The sequence below is a fragment of the Myxocyprinus asiaticus genome, chromosome 17 (genome assembly GCF_019703515.2).
Source record: "Myxocyprinus asiaticus isolate MX2 ecotype Aquarium Trade chromosome 17, UBuf_Myxa_2, whole genome shotgun sequence".
NCBI lineage: Eukaryota > Metazoa > Chordata > Actinopteri > Cypriniformes > Catostomidae > Myxocyprinus > Myxocyprinus asiaticus.
Window position 1 is genome coordinate 30,703,699 of NC_059360.1, and position 23,223 is coordinate 30,726,921.

The 23,223-nt window shown below is 38.6% G+C and overlaps 1 pseudogene; it reads left to right on the forward strand.

Moving 5' to 3' along the window:
• The window catches only part of LOC127454960 (zinc finger and BTB domain-containing protein 8A.1-A-like), a 32,268-nt pseudogene extending 9,205 nt beyond the window's left edge, over positions 1 to 23,063 (forward strand).
• Positions 23,064 to 23,223: the final 160 nt, after the last annotated feature.

A 23,223-nucleotide genomic window follows, 5' to 3' on the forward strand; every position in this document is an offset into this window, starting at 1 on the left:
GATAGGACAAAGAACACCACTCTGGAGAACTCTCTGAAGGAAAGGTTCTCACTCTCTGTGAGTTTGTCCTCTGCTTGTAAGCTGCCTCCCTCCTGATTATTGAGCAAGCTCACCTGGGAGCAATCAGCTACCTGCCAGAGAGAGTGTGGGAGGAGCAAAAGAGGAAAAAGAGGGAGAAAATACACACCACAGTAACTTGAATCACAATTCTTAGACAATATCCACAACTAGTGACAGTGACAACTACACAATAACAACAATACAAATAAATACATCCCTGGACATGACACGATCAAGAGGAAGATTTGGATGGCAATAAGCCATCAAACAAAGCTGAGCTGCTTGAATTTTTGCGCCAGGAGTGGCATAAAGTCACCCAATAGCAATGTGAAAGACTGGTAGAGGGCATGCCAAGATGCATGAAAGCTGTGATTGAAAATCAGGGTTATTCCACCAAATATTGATTTCTGAACCCTTCCTAAGTTAAAACATTAGTATTATGTTGTTTAAAAATGAATATAAACTTGTTTTCTTTGCATTATTTGAGGTCTGAAAACACTGCATCTTTTTTGTTATTTTGACCAGTTTTCATTTTCTGCAAATAAATGCTCTAAATGACAATATTTTTGGGGGGAATTTGGGAGAAATGTTGTCAATACTTTATAGCAGTATTTCCCAACCACTAGTGTGCCGTAAAAGATTGTCAAGTGTGCCGTGGAAAATTATCAAATTCCACAAAATAAATAAATGCATGAAAATAATAATAATAATAATAATAATAATAATAATTTCAGGGATCCAAACTCCTCAGCTTTCGGAGAAATTCGCCGTTTTGAAACCATAATCGGTCACTTTTGTGATTGTGAAGAGCAATGATTAATGTGCAAAAGTGACTGATTTTTCTATGCGTTAAGGGTCTTTCACATGACTCGCGTCAGCGCTGCAGAATACATTAAAGTCTATGAATTGACGCCACTTTACACCAAAGTGTTTTTCACACACACGTTTTTGCTTCACCAATAATGTCTTTGAGAGTACTAAGCAACAAGAAATATTTAAAAACTGTCCAAATTTCTGAAGAGACATTGAATGTCTCATAATTTCTTTTAATTAAATATTACCTTATTGTTTACTGCAACTCTTGTCATGTGGAGGGCAATGAGGCGCTTGATGCTGGCGTTGAACGGAGCGGTGACGCCTCGACTCATGTGAAATGCGATTTACAATGACGAAAGAACATTATTGAAACTCAAAATTATTATTATTTGTCTATTATTGTGGTCTTTTCTGATAAAAGCCATGCCCAGCCGTTTAAATAGGCTACTGTAGGAAAATGATTTGTGTTTATAATTCTTATACTGAAGTCAGTAGACTTGTAGCCATGTAAGTTTTAATAAAGGAGAAGGTAAGGACGTTATTGAAACTCACTATTATTAGACTATTATTGTTGTCTTTTTGGATTAAATATAATGCTCAGACTGAAGGAAGACTATAGCTCTGCTTTATTCTTTTAATGCTTAAACACTATAAAGTCTCTTGGTAGATTTCGGTCATGAACGACTCAAAATGATTCACTGACTCAGTCATAGCACATAAGGTGCTCATTTGTCACCACCTAGTGACATTACCAGAAGGGGTCACTGAACTAATCAGTTAATAAAATTGAACAGATTTGTGAAACAGAAGCTAGCCTCACCAAAATACTCTTTATTTTGCAGATAATTCTGCACAATTGTAAACTTGAATAAACTTGAATCACTAAAATACCTGGAATTGGTGCTTTTAGCTTATTCTTTAAAAAAAATATCCCCAGAAAAAATGTTCGTGGACCAGTGATTGTCTTACCTTTTTTGCCCCTCATGAGTTTGCATCCCTGTAATTTGTTGTGGCATTGCAAGAACAAATCTACAAATTATAAAAGAAGCAAATTTGTTTTTTTTTATCATTACCCATTTAGCGCTCTTGCCACCTGTGACCTCACACAGCATAGTCTACCTATGTGACTTATTTTTTTTTTATTATTATTATTTTTTTGCATAGCCAAATTTCAAACATTACAAGTAAACACACTACTAAAACGGACAGAAAACATGGACAAGTTCTTGGAAAGGAAAAATATTGACAATGGTTAGCCTATGTGGGATAGTGGTGTGCCGTAGAATTTTTTAGTCGTAAAAAGGGTGCCGTGGCAGAAAAAAGTTGGGAAACACTGCTTTATAGAATAAAACAAAAATGTAAATTTTACTCAAACACATACCTATAAATAGTAAATCCAGAGAAACTGATAATTTTGCAGTTGTCTCTTAATTATTTCCAGAGCTGTATATCAACAGCATGACCAGATGTCATTTGAAAGTCATCTGATAATTCTTTCAAAAATATCAGAGTAAAAACAGTTTATTTTTTTCTGGCTGCTCTGTACAAAACAAACAGTTTTCTTCAATATGAAGAAATCTTAATAAAATGTGGTTACTGGTTAATATACAGTATATATTATTAGGAATCTTTAAATGTGGACGCCATGCGAGGAGCAGACCTGTGAGCGACTAGCTCTGTGCACTTCGCTAGTTTTTAATTATTTTCATGTTTAATCCGGTGAGATTCGATACACCCAGTTACATATTTGCTCTTTGAGGTAAACATGGCAAAGAAGTCAAAATCCTCAGACTCTGGAGACATTAAAAGACACTTACGTGCTCTAGCTGAAACCTCTGACAGGCCTGCGAGCCAGGGACTCGATTTGGGAAGCACGACGGGAGATGAAATCCAGCGTCAACTGTCTAACATCTCAGTGATGCTGACGAAGTTTGTTGCTGACTTGGAGGATCTCGCTGTAATACGTCGATCGATTACAGTGATGGAAACAAAATTCTCTGAGTTGGTCAAAGAGTAACAGATGTTGAGAAACTAATCGATTATCTGGAGTCATCGAAAAGGGAATTATCCGCTAATCTGTCCATGTCCAAAACAGACTTGGAAAACATTTTGGAAAAATTGGAAGATCTTGAAAATAGAAATCGAAGGAACAATATACGAACTGTTGGAATTCCTGAGCATGAAGAGGGCAGAGATATGGTGAAATTCCCGGACGAGCTCTTCCCGAGCCTGCTCGACATAACAGGCCATAAACTGCAAATAGAGCGAGCTCACAGAGTCCCGGCTTGCAGATCTGCTGAGGGAGACAGGCCCCGATCAATTCTGGCCAAATTTCTGAGATCACCCGATAAAGATCTTGTGTTGCACCAGGCGAGGAGCAAAGGAAAACTTTCTTGGAAGAATCACAATATTTTCTTGTTCCCGGACTTTGCAAAATCGACAAGAAAGAAACGCGATCGGTTCATGGAATGTAAGAAACTCAACGGAAGATGGCTTTTGTACTGATGTTTCTGGCCAAACTGAGTTATGATGTATTTTTTATTTTTTTTTATGCGGCCTCCGAGTGAATTTGACTCTTGATCATCCGAGGAACCGGGATGTCTATTTTGTTTCTTTTTGTGCTGGTTCTGCCTAGTGGCTGGAGCTTGTTTTGTGGAATAACACTACTTCGGGACAGTTATGGATGAATCTGTTTGTTCTTTGTACTTATGCCTCCTGTTGGCTAGAGTTTGTTTTTGTGGAGTATTTTCACGGGACATTGGAATGATTATGTCATCTGCTGCACTCATAACAGCCGGCTCACTGAACAATTGTTTGTCTGTCCGAGGAAATTGAACAGCTTTATATCAGCTGGAATTTGTTTTGTGGGGGAACACACCTTCAAGACAGTTCTGTGAATGAATCTACATGTTCTTTCTGTCTGTTCTGCATGTTGGCTGGGGTCTGTTTTACAAAGTATTTTCTGTTATGTACTTTTGCCTCACAAAATCTGTATAGAAGCACCGGACTTGAGCAATCCAATGGCAAAGTTGTCACGGGGGTTCTCGTATGCGTACACGGACCTTTTGAGTTTAGAGGGATTGACTCCGGTTGGCGCTGTCGTGCGCGGGGTTAATGCGCACGTTTTCTTTTTTCTGTTTGTTTTGTTCTGGGGGGAAGTTCAGGGATTGGCTGTTTCATTGATGTTGAAATGTGGTCTTTGTAATCTTGTTTTTGACACACAACTTATTTTTACTATTATATCAAATGTCAGTTGTTAATATGAGTGGGATATCTTTCTCCACGTGGAATGTGAATGGGTTGGGGCACCCCATAAAAAGAAGGAAGGTTATTTATTTTCTTAAACGTAAGAAATATGATATAGTGTTTCTTTAAGAAACACATATTTACCCACAGGAAGCTGAAAAATTTGGGAAGATATGGGGTGGGCATGTTTTCTTTAGTGCTGTCTCAAGTAAGAGCAAGGGAGTCATAATATTGATAAATAAACATCTGCAATTCAAATGCCTCAAACAGATTAAAGATAAATCAGGAAGGGTCATTGTTGTTCTAGCAGAAATTCAGGGGCAAAGGTTGATTTTGACTAATATTTACGCACCTAACGCTGATGATCAGGGCTTTTTTTTATAGATCTTGAAGGGACGTTGCAAGCCGCTGGCACCCCTCATAATATAATATTGGGAGGAGACTTTAATCTATTGATGGACTCAGTCCTTGATCATAGTGAAGCAAAAGTGTGTAAGCCCCCTAGAGCAACAGTGACACTTCACAGGATATGTAAAAATCTTTGTCTTGCAGATGTTTGGCGACTTTTGAACCTATCTGGTAGAGACTATACATTTTTTTCATCAGTCCATAAGATTTATTCCCTCATTTCATCTGTTGTCAATTGCTCAATTGGAAACATTTTAGTCTCAGATCACGCCCTGGTGAGTTTAGAGGTGCTGCCACATACGGAGAAAAAGAAATTATACAGCTGGCGCTTTAATGTATCCCTTTTGCAAAATCCTGATTTCCAACAAATGTTAAAGACTGAAATCAGTGTCTATATGGAGACCAACTGATCCTCAGTATCCTCTATGGGCGTGGCTTGGGAGGCACTTAAGATGGTTCTTAGGGGTCGGATCATACAGTATGCCTCGTTCACCAAAACATCCAAGGCACGAGAACTCATAGAGTTGGAAGGGAATATTAAAAGTGCAGAGACAGAGCTGTAGCGCCGAATGTCATCTAATGGCCTCAGAGAATTGACCCGTTTGAAATACAGATATAATACTATTTTGTTGCAGAAAGTGGAGTTTTGGTTATTCAAGGCAAGACAGTCATATTTTGAGTCAGGGGACAAAGCAGGGAAGCTTTTGGCTAGATATATAAAGCAGAGAGAGTCTTTTTCTACCATTCCTTCGGTGAAATCTGCTGGTGGTGAAATTTTTACCTCGGCCATTGATATTAATAATGCCTTTATAAAATTCTATCTTGATCTCTATAGTTCCACGTCTTCGTCTACTGATGATGATATTAGACATTTTGTGGAACCATTAGAACTCCGTAAATTGACGACTGAGCAAAAAAACTCTCTTGATTCTGAGATAACCTTGAAGGAACTTGATGAGGTAATTAAGGCCTCACCTACAGGCCTCATCTTATGCTACAGAATTGGCTCCACTTTTGTTAGAAGTTTATTCGGAATCATTAAAGAATGGAAAGCTTCCGCCAACCATGATGCAAGCTGGGATCAGTCCGATTCTTAAAAAAGACAAAGATCCAAGCGAGTGTAAGAGTTACCGTCCAGTTTCCCTGATCCAGCTAGATGTAGAAATTTTGTATTTGCTAACCGATTAGTAAAGTTATGACATCTCTTATACATATAGATCAGGTGGCGTTTATTCGGGGTCATAGCTCTTCTGATAACATTAGACGTTTCATCAATATCATGTGGTCAGTGGCGAATGATCAGACTCCGGTCGCTGCCATCTCACTTGATGCCGTAAAGGCGTTTGATATGGTAGAATGGGATTATCTTTTTAAGATTTTGGAAATTTATGGGTTCGGGAGTACGTTTATTGGTTGGATCAAGTTACTTTATAGACACCCGGTAGCGGCGGTACAAACAAATGGATTAATTTCAGATTATTTTACTCTGGATAGGGGCACCCGGCAGGGTTGCCCTCTTTCCCCATTATTGTTCTGTCTTGCCCTGGAACCATTAGCAGCCACGATAAGAAAGGAGGATGATTTTCCAGGGGTGATGGTGGGAGGCATGCCGCATAAGCTTCTGCTTTATGCAGATGATATTTTATTATTCGTCTCTGAACCTACTAAATCTATGCCTTGCCTCCACAGAATTATTAATTCCTTTTCCAAATTCTCAGGATACAAAGTCAACTGCTCTAAATCCGAAGCTTTGGCTCTGACAGCATACTGTCCAGTAACGGCCTTCCAGCCAGGCACCTTCCAGTGCCCTTTAAGTATTTGGGTATTTTATTCCCAACAAATTTGTATGATTTAGTTAGAGTTAATTTTGACCCTTTAATAAAAAGGATTATGAGCGATGTAGACAGGTGGGCTACATTACATTTATCGATGATTGGGAAGGTTAATGTTATTAAAATGAACTGTATTCCAAAATTTAACTACCTGCTACAGTTTCTCCCGGTAGATGTCCCACTCTCTTATTTCAAGCAATTTGAGAGCATAGCGAAGTCTTTTATTTGGAGTGGCAAATGCCCCAGATTACATTTTAGTAAGCTACATAGGCTGATTGACAAAGGTGGGCTTGGCCTACCCAAGATTTTGTTTTATTATTATGCATTCGGTCTCAGACATTTGGCTCATTGGTCGCTTCCACCTGAAAGAGCCCCTCCCTGGTTCTGCATTGAACAAGAAGTTCTTGCCCCTATTTTTCCATTGCAAAGCCTTTCTGCTAATCTAACCAGAGAAGTTAAATCACACCCCATTATTTCACATTTGCACTCAGTATGGACAAAAGTGTCCAGAGTTTTTAATTCAGATATTTATCTAAATGTTGCCTCAAGCCTGTGGCTAAACCCCAAACTATGCATTAATAAGTCCCCTTTTTGTTGGTTGGAGGGGATTGTGAGGGGGTTAATACACTCGGTGATCTTTATGAGAGTGGTGTGATGAGATCCTTTGAAAATTTGGTTCAATATTTTGGGATTCCCAAATCTTCAGCTATGCCACTTGCTCTGTACTATTTTTAAGAATAGCATACACCCTCCTAAAGCAGCAGATACTCTGGGAGAGGTGATTTCTGCTTTTGGAAAAGGTCATGAGGCATCAGTGTATTACTCCCTGCTAATTCAGAGTCTGGGGACGGAGTCTCAACCACTCTCAAGAGATTATGGGAGAAAGATTTAAACTTAGAATTGGAGGAGGGAGAATGGGCTAGGATTTTAAAAAACATAAAAACTGCAGCTAGAGATGCAAGGGTGCGCCTTATGCAATTCAAGATTTTTCATCGGTTCTATTGGACTCCCTCTAAATTGTATAGGCTTGGTCTTAAAGGCACACCCACCTGCTGGCGATGCCAATCAGTGGACGGAGATATAACCCATGTCTTTTGGGAGTGTGTTGAAATTCAAAAGTTTTGGTTAAAGATGCAGAGTCTGGTGTGTGATGTGTTGAGCATTCAGGTATCATTTTGCCCCAGACTCTGTATCTTGGGTGATGGGGCGGTCACTGACATTGAAAGTAGACACATAAATAGTTGGGTCTTAACTAGTGTCATGACTGCCAGGAAGATCATTTTGAGGGGCAGGAGGTTGGCTGGAGCTCCCTCTTTTCAGGTGGTGCTCGGAGATGGGAAGGGTCTGAATGTTACTTTGAGGAAGTAACATTCAGAGGAACGGGGAGGTATAAAGTGTTCGTGGAGAAATGGGGCGGGTATTTGTCATTTGTGGATATGTGATTATTGTTGTTGTGTTTATCTGTTTATTTTTTTTTTATTCTTTTGTGCATGTGTGTGTCTATGTCATTTGGAACCACTGTTATGTTGTTGGGGTTAGGGTGGGATTGGGAGGGGTAATAGTTGGGGTTAAGTTTGATTCTATGTATATATGTTTTGTCTTATGAGTTACATATATGTGAATAAAAAAAAATTGTTAATCGGAAAGAATGTTTAAATGTGTCTCACAAATCTTATTAAAAATTATTATGCAGAATCATCCAAGTTTTTTCCGGGAGTTCCAAAAATCATATTTTCCTCGAGATTTAATAGTCTTTTTACTGTAAAGATATTCTCTAATAAGTTTATTTGTGCAGTTTTTAAAACTTATATATAAACAATATATATAAAGTAGAGATTCAGCTTTATAAACAATAAGAAATTGCATATGAATTTTCATTAACATTAGCAGACTGAAGGTTTGGCCTTTATTATGTATACAAATTTAATATGAAAGAAATTGGCCTGATTGATCTAAAAGATCAGCAAAAAAATAAAAAAATAAAAATAAAAATAAAAATAAAAAAAATCTCCTTATATTTTAAATTCTGTAAATTCCTTATTGACTAATGTAAGGATTATTCCATATAATTGTTTTATGTGGGGAAAAATATGCACATAATTTCCATGCCATGAGGGCTTGTTGATAAAAATTGAGTAAGTACAAGAAACGTAAGCCTCCAAATTCTATGGTATAAAAAAACAAATTTAGACAGGATTAAGCAAACCATTCTTTAACTTTTAAATAAAATCGAGAAAGTTTAAAAGTTAAAAACCCTAATTTCTGCTTCCCAGAAGGATTTCCTTTATTAAATGAAGGTGCTTATACTTCCATAGAAATCTAACAAATAAATCATTCATTTTTTAATATATTTTTTAATTGAACAAAGTGACAATGGAAGATAAACAAATCTAGACACTTCCTCTGCTTTAGTTAAAACGACTCCGCCTATAATAGTCAAATAGTTTCACTGCCTCGTCGAGAAACCAAATTGCTATCATTATGTCACACAAAGTACAATGCTGTATGCACAGGCTGGAAATTGACAGCAAGAATAATGGAAAAATTAAATAATTAACTATTTGAATTCCTCATTCTTTCAGGAAATGATCTGAGTTTTGAAGTTATCCCATTTGCTTTCTCAGGCCTGTTCAGAAAGGGACCAGTGCAGATATGTCAGCCATTCACCAGAGCTGTCTGCTAAAACAGCTGGACCAGCAGCGGCAACAGGAATTGTTCTGTGACTGCAACGTACCTGTGAGTAGGCAGAATTTCCGTGCACACCGAAATGTCCTGTATGGCAGCAGTGGATACTTCCGTATGTTGCCATCTCAGGGAGCTAAAGACACTCTAGTCTCTGTAAATGCTTCCTTTGATGCCTTCAGCCCTGAAATCTTCTCCATTATACAGGACTTTATTTACTCTGGTAAGCTGGAGCTCACCAGCACCAATGTAATAGAGGTGATGTCAGCCGCTAGCTACCTGCAGATGAATGATGTCATTTCCTACTGCAAGACCTTCATTAAATCTTTCCTTGAGATTAGTGCAAAAGAGCATGACTAGAATAGTTACATGTGGAACACCTAGCTAGAGGACCGACGACAGAATTTCACTGAGCCGTCCACCATTTGTGATGCAAGTACAGGCTCCCAGACCAGACTCTGGAAGCACAAAAAGAATGATTGGGCAACAGAGGACATCGGAGCAGCCATAGCCTCCAGCCTCCAGCCTCCAGCCCACAGCCATCTGGGCTTCAGCAGAACTCTTCTCCACAGTTCAGTCTACAGGCAGAATCAGAGGACGAGCGGTTAATGCGCGTGTGGCCTCGAGGCAAGAGGAGAAGAAGGTAAAAACTCCTGCCTATATAACAGAAGATATGGAGGATACAGAAGACACTTCTCTCATTGACCAAATGGGGGTGGTATCACACTGCACTCAGAAGGCAGTTGAGCTGAATGGCAATATTCCACCAATTGTTGGGGCAGTTAAGACATTAAATAAAGTGAGCACTAAACTGCTGGAATTAAATAATGCACTACAAAGCCAAAATGCAGTAACTATGCCAACACTGAAACTGAGAAAATTGTCTTTAAAGTGTTTTGATTGTCCAGCCAAATGTTGATTATGAAATAGTCTGTTTCTGTTGTCCCTGAATCTGAGCATTCTTGGCTCAAGTTAAAGTGATAGTTCACTCAGAAATAAAAATGATCTCATCATTTACTGTACTGTACATGCCAGATGTGTATGACTTCCTTTCTTCTGCTGAACACATACAACAATTTTTAGAACATATTAGGTGTGGGTGAGGAACAGATCAATATTTAAGATCTTTTTTTACCATAAATCTTCACTTTCAGTTTGACTTTCACAATGTGAAAGTGGAGATTTATGTTTAAAAAAAAGACTTAAATATTGATCTGTTTCTCACCCACACCTATCATACTGCTTCTGAAGACATGGGGTGCTTCTCATTTCCTAAATTGTGCATCCTCATTTCCTCGCTCCTCCGTCCTCAAGCCTGTGACCCAGAAACCGATCAAAGTCTGCCATCATGAGGGATGTATCAATTCTCTTAATGCACCACAAGGAGGCAAGGACAGAGGATGGAGGAAGCTTACTGAGGATGCTTGAGCATGGAAACACAGGAGCATCCCATGCAGAAGACTTTTTGGTCGAAGCACCTGACACACGTATTAATTCTCCTCCCCCTTCACATCTGACACAATAGTTTTAATTCATGTATCACCTTTGCAGTTTAAATAAACCTTAATTGACACATAATTCAACAGTGCATCTTGAATTATTTGGATTTATTATGAATATATTAATAAAGTTTCAAAAACATAACGTCAAGCGCGCCAAGGTACTTCAGGTGTGCAAAAACATGCTCTGAAGTGATGCGTGAGTGAGCAGGACATTTCATTTCACAAATCTGTCTTGCTTTGATTCCTTCATTCTTGTTTCCTTTCCTTCAATCCTTTCCTCATTTCCTAAGAGGGTGGAGCTGGGAAGCGAGGAAAGGAAGCAAGGAAAGGAAACAAGGATGCACAAGTTTAGAAATGAGAAGCACCAATTGATTTAACAAAAATCTTTGTGTTTAGTAGAAGAAATTAAGTCATACATATCTGGTATAACATGAGGGTGAGTAAATCATGAGAGAATAAAAATTTTGGGGTGAACTATCCCTTTAAGACTGCTCTGTGCCTGCTCAAAATTCTGTGTAAAGATGCAATAACGCATAAAAGTCTGACTGATTTTATGCCTGCTCTGACCCACCACAGCCCGCTAGTATCAAAGGCAGTTCTATTGCTGTTTTGGTTCTGTGTAAATGAAATGCAACAGCAGAGTTCATAAACTTTATTGTTGTGATGATGGAGCATATATACAGGTGCATCTCAATAAATTAGAATGTCGTGGAAAACTTCATTTATTTCAGTAATTCAACTCAAATTGTGAAACTCGTGTATTAAATAAATTCAATGCACACAGACTGAAGTAGTTTAAGTCTTTGGTTCTTTTAATTGTGATGATTTTGGCTCACATTTAACAAAAACCCACCAATTCACTATCTCAAAAAATTAGAATACATCATAAGACCAATAAAAAAAACATTTTTAGTGAATTGTTGGCCTTCTGGAAAGTAGGTTCATTTACTGTATATGTACTCAATACTTGGTAGGGGCTCCTTTTGCTTTAATTACTGCCTCAATTCGGCGTGGCATGGAGGTGATCAGTTTGTGGCACTGCTGAGGTGGTATGGAAGCCCAGGTTTCTTTGACAGTGGCCTTCAGCTCATCTGCATTTTTTGGTCTCTTGTTTCTCATTTTCCTCTTGACAATACCCCATAGATTCTCTATGGGGTTCAGGTCTGGTGAGTTTGCTGGCCAGTCAAGCACACCAACACCATGGTCATTTAACCAACTTTTGGTGCTTTTGGCAGTGTGGGCAGGTGCCAAATCCTGCTGGAAAATGAAATCAGCATCTTTAAAAAGCTGGTCAGCAGAAGGAAGCATGAAGTGCTCCAAAATTTCTTGGTAAACAGGTGCAGTGACTTTGGTTTTCAAAAAACACAATGGACCAACACCAGCAGATGACATTGCACCCCAAATCATCACAGACTGTGGTAACTTAACACTGGACTTTAAGCAACTTGGGCTATGAGCTTCTTGGTTTCCAAATGAAATACAAAACTTGCTCTCATCTGAAAAGAGGACTTTGGACCACTGGGCAACAGTCCAGTTCTTCTTCTCCTTAGCCCAGGTAAGACACCAGGAGTGGCATAACAAGAGGAATATGACAACTGTAGCCAAATTCCTTGACACGTCTGTGTGTGGTGGCTCTTGATGCCTTGACCCAAGCCTCAGTCCATTCCTTGTGAAGTTCACACAAATTCTTGAATCGATTTTGCTTGACAATCCTCATAAGGCTGTGGTTTTCTCGGTTGGTTGTGCATCTTTTTCTTCCACACTTTTTCCTTCCACTCAACTTTCTGTTAACATGCTTGGATACAGCACTCTGTGAACAGCCAGCTTCTTTGGCAATGAATGTTTGTGGCTTACCCTCCTTGTGAAGGGTGTCAATGATTGTCTTCTGGACAACTGTCAGATCAGCAGTCTTCCCCATGATTGTGTAGCCTAGTGAACCAAACTGAGAGACCATTTTGAAGGCTCAGGAAACCTTTGCAGGTGTTTTGAGTTGATCAGCTGATTGGCATGTCACCATATTCTAATTTTTTGAGATAGTGAATTGGTGGGTTTTTGTTAAATGTGAGCCAAAATCATCACAATTAAAAGAACCAAAGACTTAAACTACTTCAGTCTGTGTGCATTGAACTTATTTAATACACGAGTTTCACAATTTGAGTTGAATTACTGAAATAAATGAAGTTTTCCACGACATTCTAATTTATTGAGATGCACCTGTATATATATATATATATATATATATATATATATATATATATATATATATATATATATTTATATATATATATATTTTTTACAATTTAGAGTTTTATATGTAAAAGTATAATTTCATATTTTCATTAATTTCATAGTTAAATACTTTTAATTTTATATTTAAAATATTTTATAAAATTATTTATGCAATTGTAATTCCTGTGTATATGCATTTCTGCTACCTCTGTGCAGCATTGAACAGTCTGTGTTAATACAACTTTTCTTGGTAAATATGCTTCTTTAGGTGTAGCTTCTGTGCTACCTTTGCTGTGTAATTTTTATTTATTTATTTATATATATTTTTTTTTTGTTTTTTTTTTTTTTTCAATCTTTCTGAAATGCTTCCTCAAAACAGGCACAATGCAGTGTTTGGATTTTCTGTGTATTGCACAAATCTAAAGGCAATCCTGCAGGTAGGAGCCATGCAAGGTTTTAATCAACAGACAAATGAAACATGAAACAGGAAAAAAGTTACACATTCAAAATATTTCTATTTCCGGTCTCTCCTTCACTTTTTGTCCTTCATTCTCTCTCTCTCTTTCTCTCTCTCTCTCTCTCTCTCGCTCTCTGATGGTATGTGTCTAACGGTTATGTGTATATTGAACAAAAACAGAGGGTTTGCTCTCTTGGGGTTTTTTAGGTTTGTGAATAGGCTTTTGAATGGTTCTTTGATGTGGAGATACATGAAGGGTATCTGACCATCAATGTCTGTGTCTCTCTATCAGATTCCACATCCTCTATGCATCATAAATGTCGGTTCTGCACACACAGCGTAAAGAAGGCAAATTTGAAGCGTCACATCCGCTGTCACACAGGTGATCGTCCATATCCCTGTCAAGAATGCAGCAAGTGTTTCAGTCGCCTGGATCACCTGCACAGCCATAATGAGAGGGTGAGAAACGCACTTGGTTACACACATTTGGCCCAGTAACTAAGGCAATTTGGATGACTGTGGAGAATGCATTGCTGAATGCTTGATTTTAAGCCAAACTCTTTTTTCCCAAACTTAGTTCACATAAAGTGCATCTTGTCTGACCATATTAATTCTGGCTTAAATACAGTAAATTGTATTAGATCTAGGCTAATTATACATCATTTAAGTATTATGAAGGAAGACACTGTTGTTTTCTTGAGAAAGACTCTCATGTCAGGAGAGTTGTCACAGGAAGCAGGTAAGCAGCGGCTTATATACTCCTGCTCGTGGGCTGTAATTTGTCAGATTAAAATTAACATGCTCCTCCCGAACCTCTGTTAATTAACTCCATGTGGCGGAGGATGAATCTCAGTTGCCTCTGCGTCTGAGACCTTTAATCCATGCATCTTATCACGTGGCTTGTTGAGCATGTTCCCACGGAGACATAGCTCGTGTGGAGGCTTCACGCTATTCTCCCCACGCACAACTCACCACATTACTCACCGAGAGCGAGAACCACATTATAGTGACCACGAGGAGGTTACCCCATGTGACTCTACACTCCCTAGCAACCGAGCCAATTTGGTTGCGTAGGAGACCTGACTGGAGTCACTCCAGCATGCCCTGGATTTGAACTTGTGACTCCAGGGGTGGTAGTCAGTGTCTTTGCTCACTGAGCTACCCAGGCCCCCATTATTCACCACTGTTGATAATTCATTGTTGCACAGAATATCAATGTGATATAGTATTTATTTGTATTAATATAGTACTCATTCCTCTTGAAATAAACAAAGAAATAGATATCCTGTGATAGTAATCTAATATAGATATGAAATAATCATAAAAATATAATTTATGGAAGTGCAAAAAAATGACACTATTACATGCCTAGGGTCTCTAATGACTCTATACACTTTTGGTACTCAAGTCATAAAAAAAAAAAAAAAAACATATTTTTTTTGTTACACTATTTATAAGAGAGAGGTTGAGAGGTGTGGGCACAACTCCAAAAAATGGATGAGGTACAGGGGGTGGACTGAGGTCCCGGGTCAGTAAAGACCTGAGGTAAGGGTTAAAGGGGCACTCAGTAATTTTTGTCTGAATTTTTTTTTTTACATCTAATCTTCTATATGTATACTGCTCTTGACATCTCTATCTCTCTTGGGCTTTTTCCCAGCTATGTGTCAAGTGTGCTAGGTTGTCCTTATGAAGGGAAAGTTTCGCCTAACAAAGTTGCAGAGGTTGCTAAATGACTGTACTCTGTGGGTTGCTATGAGATTTCACTTGGCGATACTATTGGAGTGGGCACGCCGGATGGCATAACAGAGATGTTGAATGCCATGAAGAAAGAGGTTCCAGTCGAGGCTTTAGCTGTTCATTGCCATGACACTTATGGACAAGCACTCGCTAACATACTCATAGCATTACAGGTGTGAGGCAGAAAGTGTCTGGAATAATGCCTTGTTCCTCTTCTTGTCCAGACAGGTGGCAGCATGGTTTTGCATTTCTTACTATTTTTGTATTGTCTTATAATGTTAGATATAAGAAACAGTGGCCCCAAAAAGCACTTGGACACTTAAGCCACACTTAAAATTGCATGAATGTCTTATATATCAAAATATAAAAACCAAATGGCATTGTTTTTTTAAGAAATAAAAACAGGCACACTTTTCAAGTAAAGCATTTTAACATTTCATCAAGTGTGTTAGTTTTCAAAGTCAACAATAGAAACTAGGGATGGACATTTTAGAGTAATTTTGTAGTTGAGTACCCTAACCCACAAAATGCACTTTAAAAATAACACGTATGGGAGTCGCGTGGTGCCATGCGAGATTTGGACATGTGAATGGCGAGCTCTGCACACTTTGCTAGTTTTAATACTTTTTGTGTCATAAACCAGTGAGATTCAATACACCCTGATTCTGAACTGTTCTAGGAAGACAATATGTCAAAGAATTCAAAAGCCTCTGGAGACATTAAAAGACACTTATGTGCTCAAGCTGATGCCCCTGAACAGCAGGCCGCAAGCCTGGGAGTCGATTTGGCCGGTGAGGTGAAGGAAATTCGGTGAGAATTGTTGAACGTGTCGGCAATGCTGACGAAGTTCATTGCTGACTTGGAGGATCTTGCTGTAATACGTCGATCGATCACTGCCATGGAGACTAAATTCACTGAGGTGGTTACAAAAGTGGGGGATGTCAAGAAATGGATAGATTATCTGGAGTCATCGGAGTGGGAATTAGCTGCTAATCCCCTAGCGACCAGGGTGGATTTGCAGCGCGTCTGGGAGAAGCTGGAGGATTTGGAGAACCGTAACTGGTGGAATAACGTCCGAATTGTTGGAATTCCTGAGGACGAAGAAGGTCGGGATATGGTGAAATTCCTGGATGGGCTCTTCCCGAGTCTGCTTGACATAACAGGCCATAAGCTGGAAATCGAGCGAGCTCACAGGGTTCCGGCTCGGCGATCTGCTGAGGGAGACAGGCCCCGATCTATTCTGGCCAAATTTCGGAGATCATCTGATAAAGATCTCATGTTACGCGAGGTGAGAAGGAAGGCTTTCTTGGAAGAACCACAGCATTTTCTTGATACCAGTCTTTGCGAATTCGACGAGAGAAACGTGATCGATTCAAGGAATGCAAGAAACTCTTACATCAACGGAAGGTCGCTTTTGCACTGATGTTCAAAATGTCAGATGTTAATATGAGTGGATTGTCTCTGTCCACGTGGAATGTGAATGGGTTGGGGCGCCCCATAAAAAGAAGGAAGGTTATTTCTCTTCTTAAACGTAAGAAATATGATATAGTGTTTCTTCAAGAAATGCATCTTTCCCCGCAGGAAGCTGAAAAATATGGGAAGAAATGGGGTGAACATAAGAGCAGGCTCAAGTAAGAGCAGGGGATTCATTACACTGATAAGTAAGCATCTACAATTCAAATGTCTCAAACAGATTAAAGTTAAGGAAGAGTCATTATTGTTTTAGCAGAAATTCAGGGGCAAAGTTTGAATTTGGCTAATATTTACGCACCTAACGCTGATGATCAGGGCTTTTTTGTAGATCTTGAAGGAATTTTGCAAGCCGCTGGCACCCCTCATGATATAATATTGAGAGGAGACTTTAATCTAATGATGGACTAAGTCCTTGATCATAGTGAAGCAAAAGTGTGTAAGCCCCCCTGAGCAACATTGATATTTCACAGGATGTGTAAAAATCTTGGTCTTACAGATATTTGGAGACTTTTGAACCCATCTGGTAGGGACTATACATTTTTTTAATCAGTCCATAAGATTTATTCTAGAATATATATATATATATATATATATATATATATATATATATATATATATATATATATATATATATATTATAGTCCCTCATTTCATCTGTTGTTGATTGCTCAATTGGAAACATCTTAGTCTCAGATCATGCCCTGGTGAGTTTAGAGATGTTGCCACATACGGAGAAAAATAAAACATATAGCTGGCACTTTAATGTATCCCTTTTGCAAAATCCTGAATTCCAACAAATGTTAAAGGCTGAAATCAATATTTATATGGAGACTAACTGGTCTTCAGTGTCCTCTGTGGGCGTGGCTTGAGAGGCACTTAAGGCGATTCTTAGGGGTCGGATCATACAGAATGCCTCATTCACCAAAAAATCCAAAGCACGAGAACTCGTGGAGTTGGAAGGGAATATTAAAAGTGCCGAGGCAGAACTGAAGCGTCGAATGTCATCTGATGGCCTCAGAAAATTGACCCGATTGAAATACAGATATAATACTATTTTGTCGCGGAAGGTGGAGTTTTGGCTATTTAAGGCAAGATAGTCATACTTTGTCCCCCGACTCAAAGCAGGGAAGCTTTTGGCTAGATAAATAAAACAGAGAGAGTCTTTTTCTACCATTCCCTCATTGAAATCTGCTGATGGTAAAATATTTTCCTCAGCCATTGATATTAATAATGTTTTTAAAGAATTCTATCTTGATCTCTATAGTTCCACGTCTTCGTCTACAGATGATGATATTAGAAACTTTGTGGAACCATTAGAACTCCCTAAACTGACGAATGTAAGAGTTACCAACCAATTTCCCTGATCCAGCTAGACGTAAAAATATTGTCAAAAGTAAAGTTATGACATCTCTTATCTCTTATATAGATCAGGTGGCGTTTATTCGGGGCCGCAGCTCTTCTGATAACATTAGGCGTTTCATCAATATCATTTGGTCAATGGCAAATGATCAGACTCCTGTCGCTGCCACCCCACTTGAAGTCAAAAAGGCGTTTGATATAGTAGAATGGGATTATCTTTTCAAAAATTTACAAATATATGGGTTCAGGAATACTTCTATTGGATGGATTAAGTTATTTAATAGACACCCGGTAGCGGCGGTAAAAACAAATGGATTAATTTCAGATTATTTTACTCTGGATATGGGCACCCGGCAGGGTTGCCCCCTTTCCCCATTATTGTTCTGTCTTGCACTAGAACCATTAGCAGCCGCAATAAGAAGGGAAGATGACTTTCCAGGGGTGGTGGGAGGAGGTATGGCACATAAGCTTTTGTTTATGCTGATGATATTTTATTATTCGTCTCTGACCCCATTAGATCTATGCCTTGCCTCCACAGAATTATTAATTCCTTTTCGAAGTTCTCAGGATACAGAGTCAGTTGGTCTAAATCCAAAGCTTTGGTTCTGACAGCGTACTGCCCAGTAATGGCTTTTCAGCTGTGCGCCTTCCAGTGGCCCAAACAGGGCATTAAGTATTTGGGCATTTTATTCCCAGCAAATTTGTGTGATTTAGAGTTAATTTTGACCCCTTAATAAAACGTTTTTTGAGCGATGTGGGCAGGTGGGCTTCATTACATTTATCTATGATTGGGAAGGTTGATGTTATTAAAATGAACTGAATTCCAAAATTTAACTACGTGCTACAATCTCTCCCTGTAGATGTCCTCCTCTCTTATTTCAAGCAATTTGATAGCATAGCGAAGTCCTTCATTTGGAATGGTAAGCAACCTAGATTACATTTCAATAAGTTACATAGGCCGATTGACAATGGTGGGCTAGGCCTACCCAAGATTTAGTTTTATTATTATGCATTCGGTCTCAGACATTTGGCTCATTGGTCACTTCCACCTAAGAGAGCCCTTCCTGGTTTTGTATTGAACAGGAAGTTCTTGCCCCTATTCCGCTATTGCAAAGCCTTTCTATCAAACTAATCGGAGAAGTTAAGTTACACCCCATTATCTCGCATTTGCACTCGGTATGGACAAAAGTGTCCAGAGTGTTTAATTCGGATATTTATTTAAATGTTGCCTCAAGCATATGGCTGAACCCCAAATTATGTATTAATAAGTCCCCTTTCTGCTGGTCAGAGTGGATTGTGAGGGGGGTTACTACACTCAGTGACCTATATGAGAGCGGAGTGTTGAGATCCTTTGAAAATTTGGTTCAACATTTTGGGATTCCCAGATCTCAGTTCTTTAGGTATTTACAGCTGCGCCACCTGCTTTGTACTATTTTTGGGAGTAGCACACTCCCCCCTAAAGCGGCAGATACTCTGGGAGAGTTGATTACTGCTTTTGGAAAAGGTCATGAGGCATCAGTGTATTACTCCCTGCTAATTCAGAGTCTGGGGGACGGAGCTTTAAGTTCTATCAAGAGATTATGGGAGAAAGATTTAAACTTGGTATTGGAGGAGGGAGTGTGGGCTAGGATTCTAAAATATGTCAAGTCTGTATCTAGAGATGCAAGGGTGTGCCTTATGCAATTCAAGATTTTACATGGATTCAGTTGGAACCCCTCTAGATTGTATAGGCTTGGTCTTAAAGACACACCCACCTGCTGGTGATGCCAATCAGAAGATGGAGACACAACCCATGTTTTTTGATGATATGTTAAGATACAAGAATTTTGGTTGAAGGTTCAGAGTTTTATATGTGATGTATTGGGCACTCAGATTTCATTTTGCCCCAGACTCTGTATTTTGGGCGATGGGGGGGGTCATCAATATGTGCGATAAACACATAAAAAATTGGGTTCTGACCAGTGTTATGATTGGCAGACAGCTAATTTTAAGGGGATGGAAGTTGGCTGGAGCGCCCTTATTTCCGGAGTGGTGTGCAGAGATGGGGAGTGTGGCAGCTTTCAAGGAGGTGTCATGTAGAAGGCTGGGGTTTTGGGATTTGTCTGATAGGAAATGGAGCAGTTAATATCACAGGCGTCAAGCATTAGGAAGTGTAATCTAGCTTGAAATCATGATTGTGCCTATAGACTGCAATGACAGGATGTACAGTGAAAAAGGAGTTATATTTTGATCTGTTCTCACCCAAAAACAACTTGATCGCTTCGTAAGACGTTGATTATACCACTGGTGTTTGATGGACTACTTTTATGCTAACTTTATCTCCTTTTTGGAGATTTAAAGGCCTGATCACCATTCACTTGCATTGTATACAGTATACCTACAGAGCTTTTTTTGTGTTCTGCAGAACAAAGAAAGTCATACACATCAGGAATGGCATGAGGGTAAGTAAATGATGAGAGAATTTTCATTTTTGGGTGAAGTATCCCTTTAAACTTGTTAGATATTCAGTTAAGAGACAGGTTTCTTTAAAATGGCCCAAGTTTTAAGCTGCTTTTTGTGTGTTACAGGGAGTGGACATGCCCAAACTGTTGGACGCTGGCTCGTACATCTGTCACTCATTCAACAGGAGGACAAATTCAAAAGTAGCTCAGGCCTCCTGCAAGCTCTGAGAAGACTAGATCTGTCTCTGATCTGGCCTCATGATTGAACCTCATATGATGACAGTCACACTAAGCTGTCCCTTAGTATGAAGTGAAATCACTTGATTTACAGCATGTCTGAAATGAGTGTCTATCAACCCAGTGGAGCTAGACATTAGGGCCCACCTTGATCCCACTGTGGAGCCGGTCCTGGACCCAAACTTTTCTTTAGTGCCTTTGTAGGTGGTTATCTACAGTGTGTATGTATATTTTCAATAAATTAATTAAAGTATTGCATAGTACTTCAGGAAACAATGCCAGACAGGAGTTTTTATTAATCATATTTAGAAGCAAATGTATCTGCTGGTTAAACTGTTACATTATTAGTGGGGGCCTGGGTAACTCAGCGAGTAAAGACGCTGACTACCACCCCTGGAGTCTCAGTGTTCAAATCCACGGCGTGCTGAGTGACTCCAGCCAGGTCTCCTAAACAACCAAATTAACCCGTTTGCTAGGGAGGGTAGAGTCACATGGGGTAACCTCCTCATGGCCGCTATAATGTGGTTCGCTCTCGGTGGGGTGCGTGGTGAGTTGTGCATGGATGCCGCAGAGAATAGCGTGAAGCCTCCACACGCAATATGTCTCCGCGGTAACGCACTCAACAAGCCACGTGATAAGATGCGCAGATTGACGGTTTCAGACGCAGAGGCAACTGAGATTCGTCCTCCGCCACCAGGATTTATATGACCTTGTCACACAGAATGAATAATCATAGTCATGTTATTGGGCTTTGAGCCCTTTTCTGATTTTAACTTGGATATCCCCAGATCTGTGTCCCTGCATTCCGACGGGTCATTTGATAAGTGATTGAGAAATGGATATATCTGTCATTACCAATTTAATACAATACAGCACTGGTAGCCATAACAAACCCGATAAAAGGAAAAGAATCTCACAAAACTTCAGATAACAAATGCATTTAGCTATGTGGCACTGTTTGTAGTAATGACTGTGTACTGTATAGAGTAAAGTGAGGGTTAATTAAAAAATAATTTGTTTTTCTCCAGGATAAACATTTCTGATTTGAGCTCTGTTTCCTTTCCTGCATGCCAGAGTAGATAAATCCCTTTACAAAACAATTAAATCAGATAGAAATCAAGCACGAACAAATGCTCTGTGTGTTTTTAGAATGTTTTGATGTTTTAATTGGGCCAAATGCGTATTGACTTCCATTAATTTATTGTTGCCTTTTGTCGTGTTGGTAAAATGCCATTTTATTATTTCTTTGTGTGTTGTTAACTGATATTATGTGACATAACTGACATTAACCATCCTCCAGAATTTTTATTTTATTTTGTTCTTCCAGCCTGTACAACATTTATTAGGAGAGGGTTAATTTACAATTAAAAACAACAGATATTGTAATGAATGTGCCAAACTTATTCATGTAAGGTCAAGTCCACCCTGTACCACGTAAAGCTGAACTCTTTTTACAACAGTAACAAAATAAAACTGTATTCTTCCTGCCAAGAGAGGAAAGTAACTAACTAGTAACACAAAGTACATCTGTTTATCTCTTAATGGCAATGAACTGGTTCAACCAGTCAAGCACATTTACACGTTCTGTTGCATAATACAACCACCCTCAAAAACATATTTTACATGCATGATTAGAGCTTTGACAAAATAAAAGTTAAAGTGGTTAAAATATCTATTATACTTTTTGCCCAGGAAATATCATATTAACATACAAGGCAGTGAACTGCATGTAAGGTACAATGGGGCTAAAAAGGCACACCTTAAGGACAGTTAGCTTTTTACTGTTCACAAAGTATATCAAGTTTGAAAAAATAAATGTATTTTTATTGAATATTGATGGAGCAACATAATTTGTGTGAAAATATATAATTACAGAAGGTTGTTTTGATTAAATGTAATTTTTTTTAAAAGGTGGCGAGGGAGCTTGGGGTATAAGGCCCACAAGGGCTTAAAGTGATATCATGTAAATAAAGGGACAATAGTCATAGGGCAAAATTTGTCAACTTAGGCAAATGCTTTTAAGACAGCAAGATGTTTTTTTGAGTAGCAAATTAATATAATACTTCAAACTTCAAAATAACCACTCCATAAAAGTGTTAACCATTTTCTGTTCTTTTCAATCACATTTGGCATTTTATAACATCTTAAGTATGCTATAAACAAATTAATCTCCATTGTAACTGGATCAGTCAATGTGAGCCCACTTTGAAATTTTTTGGTAAATCTATTCGCCCCACTTAAGAAAAAAAAAATTGTTTTATGGGGGTTTAGCCCCTGTGACGGGGGGCTTTTTACCCCCAAATACTATCCTTTCACTTATTGGACAGTTATTTTTTTTATTTAATTACCTTGAACAAAGCTGAACATGATAAGTATTTTGTCTCAAAATAAATGTGATAATTTCAGGGATTCTCATTAGATACATAAATTTGCAACATTTAAAAATTATATTAAATATTAGATTAAATTACCTCAAAATTAATTTTAGACATTGCACGCAATGATCTCGTTGATCAGGAATCCTTTGTAGTGCTGTAAATTGACAAACAGGTGTAAAGGAATGTACTCATTTTTGTTGCGATTTATTGTGTTTGGAAAAAATAAAATCAAAATAAGTGTTTTCTAAAGAAAGATTCTCTTTATATAAAAGTTTTTCTTGACAAAATAATCTGTAATCAAACTAGACTTTGAGATATAAAGACTAATAAAATATGTCATACACAACAAACTGAGAACATTATTAT